We start from the raw sequence: 11825 nt of genomic DNA, 5'->3' as shown, positions 1-11825 counted from the left end.
AAAAAAAACTAACTAAAACAGGCATAAAAAGTTTTGGGTTGGTGTTCTTCACAGGGAAACTTTTCTCCATGACAGAAACCAACTGTTTGTGTGCTGTACATTTCTTCTTAAATATGAGTGTCACAGGTGGAGCTGTAATAGTCATCCTAAAGTCTTAACCTGAATCCAGAATTTTTGAGAAGTGAGGTCACTGATGATGGGAAATAACTGCTAAAGAGGAGGTCCCTGCACCACCCCAGCATCCAGCAAACACAGGTTGTCCATTTTTTGGAAGTGCTCCAGTGGTTTCCCATTCATTTCCTTTATTCAGTTAAATGCATTTATATTGTATCTCAATTTTTTGTAAAATTGAGACTTTTCTAAATAAAACATGGTAATATAAAATCATACTAAAAGTCCAAATGATCTAAAAGAAATGGGCACAGGCCATATGAGGCAAATTACTTGTCTTGCTTTGTTTTTAACTAGAAGTAGCATTAAGGATCTTTGAATTTTAAACTTCTTTTTATTTTTTATTAGATTTTTTTTATAATTATTCATAGAAATTGGGTTCATACTGACAAACTCATACATGCATGGAAATTTATTTTAATTCATGATGCCTCCTTTTCCCTTCCTTCCTCCCTCCCCTCTCTCATCCTTCTTCCTCTGCTTTACTCAGCCTCAAACCTCTGTTAATTTGCATTTGTTTTTTATATTATCCTATCCTTCCCTCCTCCTGTGCGTGGGCTCTCTTTCCTCCAGGGAGGAGGTCAACGGAACAGGGTAGAGGAGAGTGTGGCTGCAGAGTCACTAATCAAGACCTCCAGATGCAGGTCTGATTTTATTGTGCAGTTACCATGTATATATACTCAGGCAGTAGTTAAGCAGATTACAGGCAGCCACCAATGCAATTTCTGCTAACTGTTCTTGCAGCGACCAATGGAGGAGTGGGCTATGGAGCAAGCGCAGGGACTGTAACACACAGACTCACACCCAGGGCTGTGCCTACAGGGTAAGTGGTTTGGGGTAAGTGGTTTGCTGCTTACATGCCTAGCACAGGAAAGTGGTTTGCCACTCAGATGCCCTAAACATATGCCGTTTTTTCATTACTCACTCCATGCACTTGTCCCCATACTCCTTTCCCTGATTTTACTCCAGCTTCCCCAGATGAGAAAAAACATTTGACCTTTGAGTTTCTGAGTTTGGCTTATTTCACTTAACTTGATATTCTCCATTTCCATCCACTTAACCAGCAAATGCCATAATTTCACTTTTTTAATGGCTGATTAGAACTCCTTCTCAGACATACACCACAATTTCTTGATCTATTCATCTAATGACAGATGTCTGGATTGAATTCATAATTTAGTTATTATGAATTGTACTACTACAAACATTGAGGTGGCTATATTACAGTAGAGTGCCAAAAATATATCTTGGAAAAAAGACAGCCTTTTTAACAACTGATGCTAGAAAAACTGCCTAGCTACATGTAGAAAAATGAAATTAGACCACTCTCACCCTGCCTATTTTCAATCTTTTGGGAAAATACCAGAGTGGGACAGTTGGGTCATATGGTGGTTCCATCCCTAGTTTTCTAAAGAATCTCCATGCTGCTTTCCAGAGTGGTTATTCTAGTTTGCAGTCCCACTATAACAATATGCAGTTGTACCTTTCCCCCCCCCCACAACCTCATCAGCATTTATGGTTGTTTGTATTCTCCTTTTTTTTTCTTTGTCTTTTTTTTTTTTTTTTTTTTTGCATTTTTTGTGGCTTTATTTAAAGACACATGAATAGACATGAACTGTCTATTCATTTTCTTCACTGTGCAGCCTGGCATTGGGATTGATGATTCTGATGGTCAGTGCTACTCTTTCCATGATGGCTTTGTGATTCTTGGAGGAAACATTGCGAGCAATCTCAGCACTGTAAAATTTGTTGCACATGAGCAGCACTTCCAGCTTCTTAATATTGTGGGCCAGGAACTTCTGGAAGCCACTGAAGAGCATGTGCTTTGTTTTCTTGTTGCTCCTAGAACCAATGCTGGGCATCAAGATCTGGCCCTGAAACTTCTCTGCACCTTGTTGTCAATACATCTGGGTTTCATGCTTAATTTTGACATATAGGTCTAACTGGTGCCAGATTAATTTCTTGGCCCTCTTTTTAACAATTTTTGGCTTCACAAGAAGCCATGATGCTGGATACAGATGGTGGCCACCTTTGTAGGCAGTATTCAAGAAAAGAGCTGTTTGTATTCTTGATCATTGCCATTCTGACTGGAGTGAGATGTGATCTTAGTGTAGTTTTCATTTGCATTTCCCTGATTGTTATAGATGTTGAACATTTTTTTTTCATATATTTACTGACCATTTATATTTCTTAACTTTTGAGACATTTCTGCTTAGTTCTTTTACCCATTTATTAATTGGGTGTTTAGTTTTTATAGTTCTTTTATATTCTGGATATTAATCCCCTATCAGAAGAATAGCTGACAAAGACTTTTCTCCCATTTAGTAGGCTCCCTCTTCACATTCTTAATTGTTTCCTTTGCTGTTCAGAATTATTATTATTTTTTTTTTTTTAGTTTGATGGCATCCCACTTATTGATTCTTGGTTTATCTCTTCTGCTTTGGGTCTTGTTATGGAAGTTAGTGCCAGCACCTATATGATGGAAAGTTGACCCTGTGTTTTCTTCTAGCAGTTGTAAAGTTTCCAGACTTAGTCATACATCTTTGATCCATTTTGATTTGAGTTTTGTGTTGGGTGAGAGACAGGAGTCTAATTTCATTTTGCTACACATAGTTACCCAGTTTTCCCAGAACCATTTGTTTAAAAGGATGTCTTTTTTCCATTATATATCTTTAGCACCTTTATCAAATATCAGATGGCTATAGATATGTGGGTTTGTCTCTATGCATTGAAAATTTGCCCTATTTTGCACTGATTTCTGTTTTTAAAATTTAAATTGGGTTTCTTGTAAGCAACATATACTGTTGGATCTTGGTGTGAAATTCAGTCTGACCATGTATGTCTTTTAGTAGTGGCAATTAATAACTTATAACTAATATAATTCATAGTATAATTTGTTGAAATATACCTTCTGTGTCTTCACATTCTAGTTTCTCCTTAAGTTAAATGTTTTTTTTCTCATTTTTTCCAGCTTTATAAATGACAAAATTGTGTGATCTTAAGGTATACAACATGATTAAAATTCAATTTTTTGTTGTTGTTGTTATTGATGGACCCTCATTTTTTCATTTATTTATATGTGGTGCTGAGGATTGAATCCAGTGCCTCACACATGCTAGGCAAGTGCTCTACAACTGAGCTACAGCCCCAAAATCCAAAATTCAATTTTTTATGTTCATTTTTCTCATTCATTCATTCATTTGTTCTTCATTTTGATTTTGTTTTTTTAAAAAGTGTCCCCTTTCATCTATTTGCTAGCTTAAGTGATAGTTGATTTTTGGGCTGGCTAGGCCACCTTCCCACAATGATTTCTCAAACACCTTGTATGGGTGCTGAGATTGTTTTTCATAGGTGATTAACATTAACATTTAATCAGTCGTTGCTGAGTAAAGCAGGTTGCCCTCTAAGATGTCCCTGGGCCTCATGCACGGTCAAAAGCCTCTAGAGCAAATACTGAGATTTCCAAGGTACTGCTCTGCTGAATTCAGACTCAAGAATTGGACCTTACTCTTACTGAATTATCAGGCTGCAGCCTGCCCAGCAATTTAACCTCACCAGCCATAATGATTATATGAAGCAATTCAATAGAATAGTTGCCTCTTTCTGAATGTGTGTCTGGTTATGTATCTATTATATGTATCCATCCAATCTTACACTGCTGTAATGGTGTTTGTTTATCATAGACTGTATATATTATTGTGGTCTCATAAGATTACAATGGAATTGAAAAATTCCTGTTACCTTGTTATGTCATCCCGTCCTAAGGTTGAAGTGCAACACATTACTTATGTTTATGATGATAATGAAGCAAACAATACTACTGTACTACCAATCATGTAACCCTATCACACAATTATGTGCAGTAGATAATATTTGTCATGATAATAAATAAGTATGATATTATCTGTCTTTCTTGTAGTATAGTTTTCATTTTTAATCAGAGTGTACTCCTTGTAATTATAAAAATGTTGAGTATAAAGCTGTATGTTGTAGTATGCTTACAACAGCCTCATACCTCTCCTGTATCTTCAGACTATGAGACTGATGCACTGCTCACTACACCAAGAGGGCTGCTACCGTCTCTTGATTGCTTCATTTCTCCTGTGCTGGATTCAACTTCATGTTGCTTAATTCATGGCCCTAGAAGCAATATTATATGTACAATATGTGATATATATATATATATATATATATATATATATATATATATATATGCATATAGTACTTATACAACACATATTCACACACACTCCATGTAGCCTTAGTGTGTAGTAGGCTGTACCATCTACATTTGTGTAAAATGCACTGTATGATATTCACAGAATGATGAAATTGCCTAATGATGCATTTCTCAGGACATACCACTATTGCTAAGTGATGCAGGACTGTAGGGAATATGTGTACATATCTCCCTGCAGTTGGTTCTCAACATTTGTAGGTTCTGCATCTTTAGATTCCACCAAACATGTGTTGCAAATGTTTTCTAAAAATTGTATCTGTACTAAACATGTATGTTTCATTTTTCTCTTTATTAATCCTGCAAATAACAAGAAAATACACAAAAAAATTGTATCTATAATCTCTACCTACCTATTTTATCCTATATCTTTCTCTGTCATCTGTCAAAATATTTATACCTACATCTATCTTATCCTATTGCTGTTATATCTCCTATTAATTCTCTTTTCATGGAGAACCCTGACTAATACAGTTCATCTATACCTTTAAGAAGGTATTATTTTAATAAATTTTTTTCATGGGGGTAATGAAATTTGATTGGAGGGGTGCTTTGCCACTGAACCACAACCCTGTAATTTTTCCTTTTTATTTTGAGACAAAGTTTTACTAAACTGTTAAGGGTCTCAAGAAACAGCCAAGACTGGCTGTAAACTTGCAATCTGCTTGCCTCCACCTCCTGAGTCATTGGGATTACACGTAGACACCACATACCTGAATTCAAGTGAATTTCAGTGTTTGTGAAAGTTTCATTTTGCCTTAATTTTTGAAAGACAGTATCACTGGGTAAAGAATTTGAGGTTGACATATTTTTCCTTTCATTTTGTAAAGGTATTGCTCCCCAGTCTTCTTCCTCTCCTGCTTCTGGTAAACAATCTGCTCCTATCATTAAGGTCCAAGTGTCCCATTCACTCCTAGTTTAATCAAGTGACATCATATGTGGTGATAGTGTTTTCTTCATGTTTCCTGGGATTGATTTTAGTGAGTTATTTGCTTGTTGGTTTCAGGTTTTCCCCAATTGTGGAATATTTTTGGCCATTATTTTCTCAAATACTCTATCTATTCATGCCCCATACCCACCCTGCCTTCCTGACTTCAATCACACACACTTTATGCTGAAAGAAGCTGTTCCCCAACACAGTGATGTATTGATTATTGTTTTTATTATCCCCCAGTTTTATCTTTAGTAGTTTCTAAGGTTCACTGATCTTCCATGTATCTCATTTACTATCACTCAGTTTGTTTATTTATTTACTTTTCCTTAATCTCACACTTCCAGTTTTAATCTCTGCAAGTATCTATATCCATAATCTCTATTTGTTTGTGTGATATTTTGTTCATTCCTCTGGATCTTGAACAACTGAAACACAGTTGTGATAAATGTCTTTGTATCTTCTCCTGAGATACCAAATGGGAAGGCTGGGTAGAAAGGGCAAACTGGGGTCCTCAGATCTGGTTGAGCTGAGCCAGACCTGACCTGGCTTTGCTTTCAGGCCTCCTGGGCTAGAGGAAGAGTGTGACACAGACCAGGAAGATGTTTGTATCTCACTTATCCGTCTGCCTGATTCACTGTGAGCTTTATCATTGTTGTCCCACCTGTGACAGTAATAGTTAGACTAACCCCCAGGTTGGGCTCTGCTGATGGACAGGGTGGCTGTGTTTTCTGAAATGGAGCCAGAAATTTTGTCAGAGATTTCTTAGGATTCTTTGCAATCTCCTTAGATGAATAGTACAGGAGCCTGGTTTGTTCTATTTTTTTTTAATTAAATTTATTTTTTTTAATTCTTTTTGTAGTTGTAGATGAACAGAATGTGTTTTTTTTGTTTATTTTTATGTGGTGCTAAGGATCAAACCTAGTGCCTCATACATGCTAGGCAAGTGCTCTACCACTGAGCTACAGCCTCAGCCCCAAATTAGATTTATTTATATATATATATATATATATATATATATATATATATATATATATACAAAACTTGTACATATATTGGGATAACATGAAATTCTGATACATGTACATGTTGTATAATATTTAAATCAGGTTAAAATCAGGCAATTCAGCATGTACCTATAGTCCTAGCCACACAGGAGGCTGAGGCAAGAGCATCACTTGAACCCAGGAGTTCTAAACAGCCTGGGCAATATAGTGAGACCCCATCTCAAAAAAAAAAAAAAAAAAAGTTTAAATAAGATTAAATTTATTAATATCTCTAAACATTTATCATTTATAGTGAAAACTTACAAAATCATTTCTTCTAGCCTTTTCTAATGCACTGTAAAAGGATTAAGTTGATAAAATTTTGTTCTGTACATTTTACCACAACTTTATAAAAGAATCACTGCTGGGCACTGTGGTGCACATCAATGACTGAGGAGGCTTAGGCAGAAAGATCTCAAATTCAAGACCAGACTTAGCAATTTAGCAATATCCTCTTTTTTAGATATACATCACAGTAGAGTGTATTTTGACATTATATATATAATATTATATATAATATATATTTATGGAGTATAACTTATTCTAATTAAGATTCCATTCTTGTAGTTGTACATGATGTGAAGTTACACTGGTTATGTAGTACATGAACATGGGAAAGTTATGTTGGATTCATTCTACTATCTTTTTATTCCTACCCCAGCTCCCTTCCCTTTGTCTAATCCAATGATCTTTTATTCTTCCTTCCACCCACACCCACCTTATTGTGTTAAAATCCACATTTCAGAGAAAACATTGCATTCATTCTTTGTATTTTGGTGTGTGTGTGTGTGTGTGTGTGTGTGTGTGTGTGTGTGATGGTAAATAGCTGCCAAGTAGGAGGTCTCTGCACCATATCTACCAAATAATTCCTTACTCTCTTATCTTAGTATAATTGGTTAAAGGTACACAGGCAACAGCCTCACTGATTTTTCTATTTAGAAATTTCTTCCACCACATTTTACTTTCTCTTAATTTTGGCTTTCCATCAAGCCCTAAGGCCTAGGCACAGTTTAGCTTGATTCTTTGCTTGACTCCATTTTCCAAAATGATATTGCTCCTTTCCATCTGAGCCCTCATCAGCATGATGCCCTCATCTGTCCACATTTTTAGTAGCATCCTGGTCATGACCACATAACCAATCTTTAAGAAGTTATAAACTTTTCCTAATTTTTTTTTGCCATCTAGCTCCTCAACAGAATCATCCATATTGTTCCATGTTCAGCATTTTAAGCTTTTTTAGCCTGTTTCTCCAAGATCTCCCAGCCCTATTTCTAAATTTTCATGTATTGATTGTTAAAAACAGTCTTATTTCTCTATTCCAATTTTCAGTCTTAGTCCTTTTTATGTTACTATATCTGATTACCACAGACAGGTAACTTATGAGGAAAAGAGGTTTATTTAGCTCATAGTTCTATAAGTCCAACAACATAGCACCATCATATTCTTGACTCTCCTGAGGGCCTTTCTGCTGACAGAGAGGCTACAGAGTCCTGAGATGGTGGAGGGCATCATGTAACAAGACAAATCTTGCTCAAGTGTCTCTTTGTCTTCTTAAGCTGCAGTCCCATTGGATTAAGACTTGGTCTTTATAACCTCATTAACATTTATTACCTTTCTAAGGTCTGACCTCTAAATACATAGATTACATTTCTCCACTCTATGTCATGATGGGGAATGAATTTCCACCTCAGTTTGGGTGGAGACATTCAAGTTATAGCATAAAGAATAAATATCATATGCAGGCAGTCCTTCAGTTCTCCCACGGTTCTTGATTAAAGACAGAAAATCACTACCACCATTAAGGCAGGGCTGATAATGGACCAAGAACTTCAGAAATAAACTCTGGATTCCTCCCACCTGGGAGGGGAGGTGTTTGCTGAAGGTTCAGGTGATGTGGAATAAATTGGGAAGAGTCATAATGAGTATCAGCTACAACGTTGGAACCAGTAACAAGGAGGTTCAAGTATTTGAAATGAACATGTAGATACAGGTTAGCCAAATATTCTTGTTTTCTCATCCCTTTCTTCCTCGTATTTTCCAACATAAGACATTCTGACAGTATATGTTTGACTTTGAGATGAAGTGTTTGAAAATAAAATGTGAATTAGCTCTGAGAAGAATAATGTCACCCAAAAGTCAGAAAGGATTTTGCATAATTTCACCAAGGAACAGTGAGTCTGTTTATGATTTTATCCAGGATTGTTGCATCTTATTAAGTAGGAACATGGATCTCAACATAATCTTTCTTCGGAGATTTGGTGGATTATAAAATGTGTGGTTTCCCATTGCCAATGGGTGGATTATGAGGACTTTATGTTAACAGTTTCCAGAATTTCCTTTATTCTACATTTCTGGTTAACCTTGGTGAAAAGAAATTTGCCGGTGTGAGATTCAGCATGTGCTAGGGCATTCCCCAAACTATTAACAATTCCAACATCAGTTAAGAAATTGTCCAGGTGTGGTGTGAAACACACTGTATTAATGTCTGTTTATTCTATAGGGTTAGAATGCATACCATGGTCACCTAGTGGTTAAAAATGACAGCGGAAACCAAAATGTCAGTAGTTTCATGAAGCTGGATTCCTACAGAGGCAGAGCCAGGCAACTTGACTTCAGGCAGCAATCAGACCAGAATCACCCTGTGTGGGAATGGGTGGGCCAGCCTGACAGAGGAGTACCTGAGGAGATACCACAGGGCCCACTATACTGGTTTGCTCAGTTCAGATTCATAGGCTTCGTATGAGCTTGGGGCTTCAGAAGCTTTTCAAGGGCTGGATACTTCTGACTAATCCAGGTCATATGGACCTAAAAGTGGCCCAGTCTACACAAAGTGTAAATTCAGGGATCAAGAACAGAGTTCATTGACACCTGTGTCTGTCCTCCCACTTAGGTCCTCTATCCTTGACACACACCCAAGCCAAAAACTCACCAGGACAGCCTGATATGTCACCCAAAAATCCACTCATGATATCCCCTCTGCAAAGCCTACCTAGAGAACTGGAAGGAAAGGGCAGTCTAGGGGCCTCAGATCTGTATAAGCTGGGCCAGACTCTCTTATGGCTTTACTGCCAGTCCTCCTGAAGACTATAAGAATGTGACACAGACAAGGAAAGTGTTTGTGTCTCACTTCTCCATCTGCCTGAAACACTGTGTGCTTTAGCATTGCTGTCCCACCTTTGACAGTAATAATCAGCCTCATCTTCAGCCTGGACCCTGCTGATAGTCAGGGTGGCTGTGTTCCCTGAGCTGGAGCCAGAGAATCGGTCAGGGATCCCTGAAGGCCTCTCACTGTCCTCATAAATCACCAGTACAGGGGACTGAGCAGACTTCTGCTGGTACCAATGAATATATTTTTCAGAGAGTTTGTCTCCAGAGCAGGTGATTATAGCTGTCTGACCTGGAGTCACTGACACTGAGGGTGGCTGTGTCAGTACATAGGAGGCCATGGAACCTGAAAGAGAGAAGAGGAGAGGGGGACCTGAGGATGAAGGACCCAAGGATGAAGGACCCATTAGCAGGTACCCTTAATGACTATGTTGGGCTGAGCTCAAGGTTTGGGTTGGACCCAGCTCAGGATCCTGTGAGAGCTGAGCCTGGGGACAGGTTAGCAGATCACCTGTGCAGACAGACAGAAGGGTGAGAAGGAGAGGGATCCAGGCCATGGTGGAGATGTCCCAGAGTTCTGTCTCCTGAATCACAAGAGAGCTGGGCTCCCTCAGGCCTCTCTTATTTCCTCTCATGTCCTTTGGGGTAATATTTGGTTGTCATGCAAATTTTCTCCTCCCCTAGGTCTCTTCATTGAGTGCAAGTGGGAGTGAGAAGAAGAGACTGAGGAGGAGGAGTGGAGTCCCAACTTCCTCCAGATTTTTCTCTGGGCAGAAAATCAGCTTTGAACCCCAAGTTCCAGGATAGAGTCTCCTTTCAGAAATTGACACGATGACCATTGTCCCAGACCTCCTAAGGTGTGGTATGTCCTGGGCCCAGCTCAGCAGGGTTGTTGACCTTCTAGGAGCCTGGTCATGGGCTGAGATGAAACCTACTGTGGCCATTGACAACATCTGATTCAGCAGATGGTGAATCATTGTACCTCACTTTCCTCCTTCTCTTTCTGTGTCCCCCAAGTGCATTTTTGTCCCATCCTTGCTGTTTTGTTTGAACGTGGTCTGGAAATATTAGCCTTTATGGTAAATCATTTCATATATACATTTTGCTTGGTAAGCACGCACCTGCTTTTTGTATTCATCACAGCTTCTATTCTCATTTCACATCTGGTATTTTCTTCCTTCTGTGGCATCCCCCTTCTCACAAGGCACTAAGGGTCAGAACAAGAATACTTTCTTTTATTTAGTTGTTTATCAGTGTTTCAAATTATCTTGTTAAAAAGGCCAGAAACCAGACCTATTTAAGAACTGCACTTTAGACTTGTGGCCTCTGAATGTTATCATGGTCACAGGTACAGAATTGACTCTTGAAAGTGGGTGATCAGGGGTTCTTCCTGTAAGGAGGACCCTGTCAATGAACCAAGGATAGGCTATCATCAGAGCTGTGAAAAGAGGGACACAAGAGTCCATGTCAGTCTACAGAGGTTTTTTTTTTTTTTTTTATTTCTTTTAATTAGTTATACATGACAGTAGAATGCATTTATGCACTTCGATATATCATACATAGATAATTTCTCATTTTTCTGAGTGTACATGTTGTAGAATCATAGGTCATGCAGCCACATATATACATAAAGTAATGATGTCTGTTTCATTCTACTATCTTTCCTATCCCCACATACCCTCCCCTCCCCTCCCTTCACTTCCATCTACCTAATATAAGTTACTGCTATTCTTCTCTAGGGCTCCCTAGTTTATTGCGAATTAGCATCCACATATTAGAGAAAACATTCAGCCTTTGGTTTTTCAGGATTGATTTATTTCACTTAGCATGATATTCTCTAGCTCCATCCATTTCCTGGCAAATGCCATAATTTCATTCTTTTTTAAAGTTGAGAAATATTCCATTGCATATACCACATTTCCTTATCCATTCATTTATTGAAGGGCACCTATGTTGGTTCCATAGTTTAGCTATTGTGATTTGAGCTGCTATATACATTGACATGGCTGCATTACTGTAGTATGCTGATTTTATGTCCTTTGGGTATAAGTCGAGGAGTGGGATAGCTGGGTCAAATAGTGGTTCCATTCCAAGTTTTCTGAGTAATCTCCATACTGCTTTCCATAGTGGTTGCACCCAATTTACAGTCCCACCAGCAATGTATGAGTGCACATTTTTCTCCACATTCTTGCCAACATATATTGTTGCCTATATTCTCGATGATTGCCATTCTGACAGGAGTGAGATGAAATCTTAGTGTAGTTTTAATTTGCATTTCTCTAATTGCTAGAGATGTTGAACACTTTTTCATATATTTGTTGGTTGATTGTATTTC

General features: G+C 38.0%; 1 pseudogene; it reads right to left on the bottom strand.

Annotated features, from left to right (window-relative positions):
- Nucleotides 1-1790: 1790 nt before the first annotated feature.
- LOC114082812 (large ribosomal subunit protein eL32 pseudogene) lies at nucleotides 1791-9831 on the bottom strand (annotated as a pseudogene).
- Nucleotides 9832-11825: the final 1994 nt, after the last annotated feature.

Source organism: Marmota flaviventris, chromosome 1 (genome assembly GCF_047511675.1).
Source record: "Marmota flaviventris isolate mMarFla1 chromosome 1, mMarFla1.hap1, whole genome shotgun sequence".
NCBI lineage: Eukaryota > Metazoa > Chordata > Mammalia > Rodentia > Sciuridae > Marmota > Marmota flaviventris.
The sequence above is the reverse complement of the archived record's forward strand: the minus strand, read 5'-3'. Positions and strand labels throughout refer to the sequence as shown.